The sequence below is a fragment of the Octodon degus genome, unplaced genomic scaffold (genome assembly GCF_000260255.1).
Source record: "Octodon degus isolate 3935 unplaced genomic scaffold, OctDeg1.0 scaffold00260, whole genome shotgun sequence".
Classification (NCBI taxonomy): Eukaryota; Metazoa; Chordata; class Mammalia; order Rodentia; family Octodontidae; genus Octodon; species Octodon degus.
In genome coordinates, this window is record NW_004524836.1 from 1,627,711 (window position 1) to 1,634,291 (window position 6,581).

At 38.3% G+C, this 6,581-nt stretch overlaps 1 protein-coding gene across 4 annotated transcripts in view; it reads right to left on the minus strand.

The window, feature by feature from the left end:
• Nucleotides 1-6,581, minus strand: part of Inpp4b (inositol polyphosphate-4-phosphatase type II B) — an 872,970-nt gene that overhangs the window by 408,219 nt on the left and 458,170 nt on the right. For all 4 annotated transcript variants that reach the window (XM_023706482.1, XM_004646208.2, XM_012512698.2 and 1 more), the window contains one exon: nucleotides 6,057-6,120. The gene's annotated coding sequence lies outside the window, so the exon portion shown is untranslated. The remainder of the gene's footprint in view (nucleotides 1-6,056; nucleotides 6,121-6,581) is intronic.

Genomic DNA, 6,581 nt, shown 5'->3' on the forward strand with positions numbered 1-6,581 from the left:
AACCTAGGTACTCACACATGCTAAGCACCTACCTTCCAAAGACAATCCATACTTTGGGAAAATACTAGCAAAATTTATATCTGAGTAGGAATTTCAACACAGTATATATAAATACCTCTTAGAATTCTATAAGAGTAAATCAAATGACCCATTAAATTGTGCAAATAATTTAAGTAGACATTTCACCAAATAAGATATGTATAATGTATGGGTGGTAAATAAGAATACAAAAAACAAAATACTCTCATTAATTCCTAGGAAAAGGAAAATTAAAATTATGAGAATATCACCACATATTTACTTGAATAACTATAGCTACATTTCAGAGAACAACCAAGGCAAATCTCTGGTGAGAAAGTGGACCAACTAGACCTCTCACAGACTACAAGTGAAAGCAATGAAAGAATATAGCAAGTTTGGAAGTCTGCCTGGTAGCTCCTTCTAAAGGACAACATAGCCTTGCCATATGTCTTAGTAATTCAACTCCTACGTATTTACCCAGGAGTAATGAAACTTTTGATCACTTAAAATCCTTGACATGGACTTTTTAAAAAATTAGAAAAATTCACTCTGGGTTTGAGCTGTGCTAGAGAGTGGGAAAGGCCAGTAGTTGGGCTTCAAACTCAAGATTGTGCTTACTTACTGTGCTTAAGGATTGTGCTCTATTTTTATGGGGCTGGGGCGATGGCTCAGTAGAACAAGCGCCTGCCTGGCAAGCACAAGGACCTGAGTTCAATCTCCGGATCTGCCAAAAAACCCAAAAAGGATTGTGCTCTGATAGCCACTCAAGAAACCCCTAGCCATGGGAAGGTTCAAAGGCTTCTTTATCTTTCCTGATAAGCCACACTTAAGTGTAGCCAATAATTTTACAGAGGAGGTAACAAGCACCAAGGGACAGACAAAAAGTTTGGGGCAGCAAGAATTATACTTCCTCAATTTGGATTGCATTTCCTTCTGCCACTTGCTTTTAAGAAATTGAGTGAGGGTAGTGACAAGATAGCAAACTCTTTTGTGCTTCCTTGTTTTGGGAAATGAGGCATTAAAAAAAAAGGAAAACAAATGCACCAGGGTCCTGAAACACTTTGTTTTTCCAGTTTTCTGGCCTGCATTCTATTTAGCCCTGACCCAAATTTATAGGACAACAGCCTTGCTTTAAGCCATGTCCTGTGGTGGCCAAGAAAATAGCAACTGAGCTGGCACAGCCTACCAGTAGGCTGGTGATACCCCCAGGTCTCTGGACTTAGAGGGTGTTTCTTAGACTAGGACTTCAGTCATCAGGAAGCCCATGAGACCTTTTAAATTTTTGGTGAGAGACAGGGAAAAACTGAAATGCTACATTATAACTTCAATAATAGGGGCCAGGGAGATAGCTCAGTAGAATAAGCACTTGCCTGGCAAGGGGAAGGGCCTGAGTTCAATCCCTGGTTCTGCAAAAAAAAAAAAATAATAAAATAAAATAAAAATAACTTCAATAATAGCCTATAATTTATATTTATTGTGTGAATTTATAATGCTATATTTTAATAATTTGTAAATTGATCTCTTATTCCAAGAATCCTTTTAGACTTGCAGGAAAATATCCAGTTCAGGTCCCCCCACCCCACCCCTTTGTGATCCCAGCTTTCTGGACTCTTTCAAGCCACTTTGGGATGGATCAAAGAGCCCAGGGAGCCCACTAGTGGGTCCAGCTGGCCTCCTGACTCTAAAACCTTCACTGGAATTGGGACATTTGCTCCAGTCCTAGTTGGGAACATGACCAGAGATGTTATTTATAATTCAGCCATTCAAGGTATACTTGTATTCAAAAAGTCCTGTATATTTTTTAAAAGTTTTATTTTTCAGGTGAACAAAAATACATTCTAAGAACTCTGCCAAAAAAAAAAAAAATCAGACAAATTCAAACAACCCAAAAGATTGTCAAATTGTTTAACACACACACACACACACACACACACACACACACACACATACACACAGAGCGAGTAATGTCTGCTAAATGAAATGCTACTGAACTATAAAAATGACTAAATTCTCATAACCAAACCATGGGTAAGAAGCAAGCACGATGTGTAGGAGGCGACTTTAGAAGGCTTTGTACCATACAATTCTACTGATGCAGCATCAGTAGAAGAGGCATAATTATACAGGTAGAAACAAAGTAGGGGTTTCTAAAAGCATGAAATAGGAGAGAGAGGTTGCCCATAAGGGGATAACTGGGGCCAATGGTTGCATAACTTCTTGCGTCTGTGAAAAACAAGATTACATCAAACATACAAAGTTTACTGTACATAAATGTTTACACAATGGATAAAGACACACAATATTTTAGAAGTAGTCAGTAAATATTATAGTATGATTCACTTTAATTATTTATATTATAATATGATCTAACAAGTAGCCAATGGCCTAGAAGTGTAATTTTGACACCAAATAATATTAATTCAATTAAAAGATACAACGAGATAGTTAAAAAACACAGGCAGAAACCCATTTGATAAGGGAATAAAGGAGGATGTTCAGGGACTGAGATAATGGCCCATCTTTGATGAAGTTAAGAAATTAGTGGGCTGGCCAAATAGCTCAGTGGATTAAAGCGCCTGCAAGTAGGCACAGAGGCTGGGGGTTTGATCCCTGGGCCTGCCATGCTGGCCCCGCACCGAGGGCGCCCTGAGATGGCAAGTGAGCCTGGGCATGGTGGCGCGTGCCTGTAATCTCAGCTCTTGGGAGGCTGTAAACAGGAGGATCACTATGAGTCTGATCTAGTAGTGAGACTCTGAACACTCTGTAGACCCTTCTCTAAAATATAAAAAAAAAAAAAAAAAAGAAAAGAAAGAAATTAAATCACCAAAACTTTATCTACTCATGAGTTGGATCAGGTGTGATATGTTTGGTTTGATTTGGCTTGGCGGATCTGGGGACCCAAGGACTCACACAGGCTAGGCAAGTGCTCTACTACTGAGCCAGTCTCCAGCATACTTAAGATTGAGCTGAATACACATCCCAAATAAGGGGCTAACTTGGAGTTGCAATGGTGATAGGGAAGCAGTGTCCCTCCTGTGAAGGCACAGTTTTTTTGTTTTTGGTGGACCTGGGGATTGAACTCAGGTCCTTGTGCTTGCCAGGCAAGCACTTATTCTACTGAGCTCTCTCCCAGCCCCAAGGCAGTTTTCAGTATCATAAGTATATCCACATCACAAATCATGAGGAATGTCCAAAATAAGAAAGGCTGACAGTGAAAGGAAGGAGGACCCTATTCTGGGAATTGAGGCATCTAGAACACTGAGCTATGGAGCCTGGCTTCTGATGCACTGAGTTATAGAAACCAGAACTGAGGAGCCAATTAGAGAGCGCTCTTGACTCAGGAGGTTGATGGGTTTGCATCCAGGAGCTGTCACAGACTGGTGCTGCATTTATTCCTCTAGAAACAGACACTGGCGTGGAAGTAAGCTACCACCTTGGCGGAGGCTGCTGTGCCTTTACAGCAGTGGGCCCTAGGAGGGAGAAGAGGATGGGAGGGGAGAGTCATTAACATATTATGTGGTTTGACTTTCACTAAGTCTCTGTCAAATTCAGTTTCCACCAATGGGAAACAAGAGATAGTGCCTAAAAACAAGCAAAATAGCAAAGGCAGTAAGATAGTTCTCATAGTAAATACTGTATGTAAGAATCCTTCTTTAAGGTATTTGATATGAATGCAGAAGGTTGTAGATAAAAGTTTGAGGATGGATGGAAGCAAAGAAAAGGAAAGAGACAAGGGATAAAAGAAAATAAGTGTGGAAGGAAGAGCAACGGGAAAGGAAACAGAAGAGAATATTGAAGAATATAATATTAAGAGTGCAAACAAAGATAAAAAGCTAACCACATGGAATTTCCGTAAATTGGTCAATCTGGTGGGAGGAGAGAATGGAGGGCATGGGGAGTGAACGCACAGGGGTGCCTTGGTTTACAAACTTGATTCTCTCCATGATTTCATTGCAAAGTGGGTTGGATGAGCATTGAATCAAATTCAGTGGTAAAGCTCAGTGTGGATTTTATAGGGAATTTCATTGGGTTCTCATCCAGTTTAGTTTGCCATCAGAATCAGAGAATTGACTTTGTGAACCAAGACACCCCCATACTCTCACTGACTGTAATGTTTCACAGGAAAGCATGACCACTCTTGCTCTGATACTAGATATAATGTTTATAAACCATAGGAGATGACAATTTGGGTTATGTATTTACTGGCATTCTTAGTTCATAGCCATACTCAATCAATCAAATATTAATTAAACATATGTCATGCATGGTACCATCATGCAAAATGTTAGGCATAATTCAGAAATAATATATTGCATTGGCTCTAGGCATTTTATCATCTGAAAAAGCAGAATCTAGAACACATACAAGAACTATATAGTTTGAATAAAAGGCTTAAGTAATCTGCCTTTGAGTTTTTGCCTCCAGAGCACAAAAGCAATAAGCATTTCCTCAGTGTTTTTATTTGCAATATTGTGTGCTAATTATTACAACATCTATTCTGAAAGCCTCCTTTGTTTTACTTTTCTCTCTATGCTCTGTTTCTAGAATACAATGTTGTGTATCTACACATGCTACTACACACCACTCAGTGTCTAAGTCAGGAGAGAAATAAGACAGAAATCATGTTGAACAATGAGATTTGCAAATGCCATCTTAAAGATGAATGAACTGAGAGTAAGCCCACTTACAAAATTTGTCCTGAATTACATTAAAAGTAAGACAGTGTGCTAGCATTCACCCCATGCTTTACGCTTTTAAAAACATTATTTTGGGCTGGGGATGTAGCTCGGTGGAAGAGTGCTTGCTTGCCATGTACCAGGTACTGGATCTCAGCCACAAGACCACAGAAACAATTGTTCTTATACTGAGGAGAAAATTATAATTTAGAGAGTTTGAAAGTCTCTTCATTTGATTGATGAAATTTCTCTTGAAAGACAAACCTGTAAGTCCAATTGTAAGCCAGATAGGAAGTTCCCCAGAGGCCAGGAGATTTTCAATCTGGCTAGAATGTTATCAATTCTGTTTTCCTGTCTAAATTTATGCTTCAGTTTAGATTTTTTTTTCCTTTTCCAAAAAAGGCCATTTTCATACTCTGGTTTCTCTTCAGATCATATAAATCTTTTGCCTTTTTAAGAAGGCCATTTTCAGTTAAGATTTCTAATTAGATTCCAAACTTGAAACACATCTCTGGTAGAAAGCAAATGGGCACAGGAGTAATTAAAAGGCAGCTGTCTTTTGTTTTCTCAGGAAAAAACAAAGCTCTTTGTTTTTAAGTTTTGAAATCCCTCATAATTTTTCTTCTTCTATTTAAATATAGCCAATTTAATTGTATGATGCTGAATTGGTCTAAGAATGTCAATGTCCTTTCTAGCATGTATGCTGAAAATCTTTCTTCTGGAATGAGGATAAGTGAACTCAAATACCCTGGGTTCCTAATCTGCTGTCTGCTGTGAGAACAAAATCTCCACGTTTTATAGGATGTGGTGTCATTCCTCATAGTACTAAACTATGTATTAACCTCATTTATATCATTCTAAGACTTTTTAAGGACCCAAAGTTATAAGAATTTTAAAAATCAAGAACTGACATTTTTATAAAGGAGTCAAATTAGTTGAGATGTGAACAATAGTTTTTGTGGTTTTTCCTTTGTCTGGAATTCAGGCACCATAAAGATTATGCCTATTTGGGATTATGCCTATTTTATCCAATTATATAAAATAATTTCTTGGGTGAGTTTCCCATGTAGCAGATCTTTTATGAATATGTGATAGTTTAATAATGACTAATATTTTAATTATTTCAAATTTCTGTCTAGGTCTAACTGAAGCTCTCACAACTGGCTCAAATTACACATAGAAGTCAATTTTTCTTTAGGATATGAACAGTTTCCTGTAGCAGCAAGTCACACACACACTAAGATACCAAACTCATATGATTGTAAAATATTGTGCTAATAATAGGGAAAAAAAGGTTGCAATTTGTCCTGTCAGTCTTAACACATGCAGTATGTTAATTACTAAGCCTGGCTTCCATACCTGATTTAAGTTGTATCTCTCAACTCTTCCTCTCTTCGATGATTATTTTGTTGGTTTCAGGGCTCTGCAAATGATAAATGAACAAAACGTCAGGAGGTGCTGTTTTGTAGGAAACATACAAACTATTCATAGATCTAATACTCAAAGCCCTAGAATGCCCATCTTACCAACTTATCACTACAAGGTCACCAAAGCACATTTCTTTCTTATTTCTGGCCTCATTCAGGCCCTTGAGCTCCAGTAGAAAGAGTTACTTCTTGACATTATTCCCTCCTCACGTGTGCTACACAATGCTCTGTGCCAAAATGTATTTTAAATTATGTATTAATTCATTTATTCTTTATAATCACTGGGCAAGGAAGGGTTAACTCAGCAGGCTGCTTTCCTCCAACCCAAGCTTTCCAAGATGGGTCTTTTTTTTTTTTTAATTTTATATATTTGTGTGTGTGTGTGTGTGTGTGTGTGTGTGTGTGTGGCCAGCTCAGCCCAACAGGGGGCGGGGCTGGATGGCATGTGGTGCTGGGG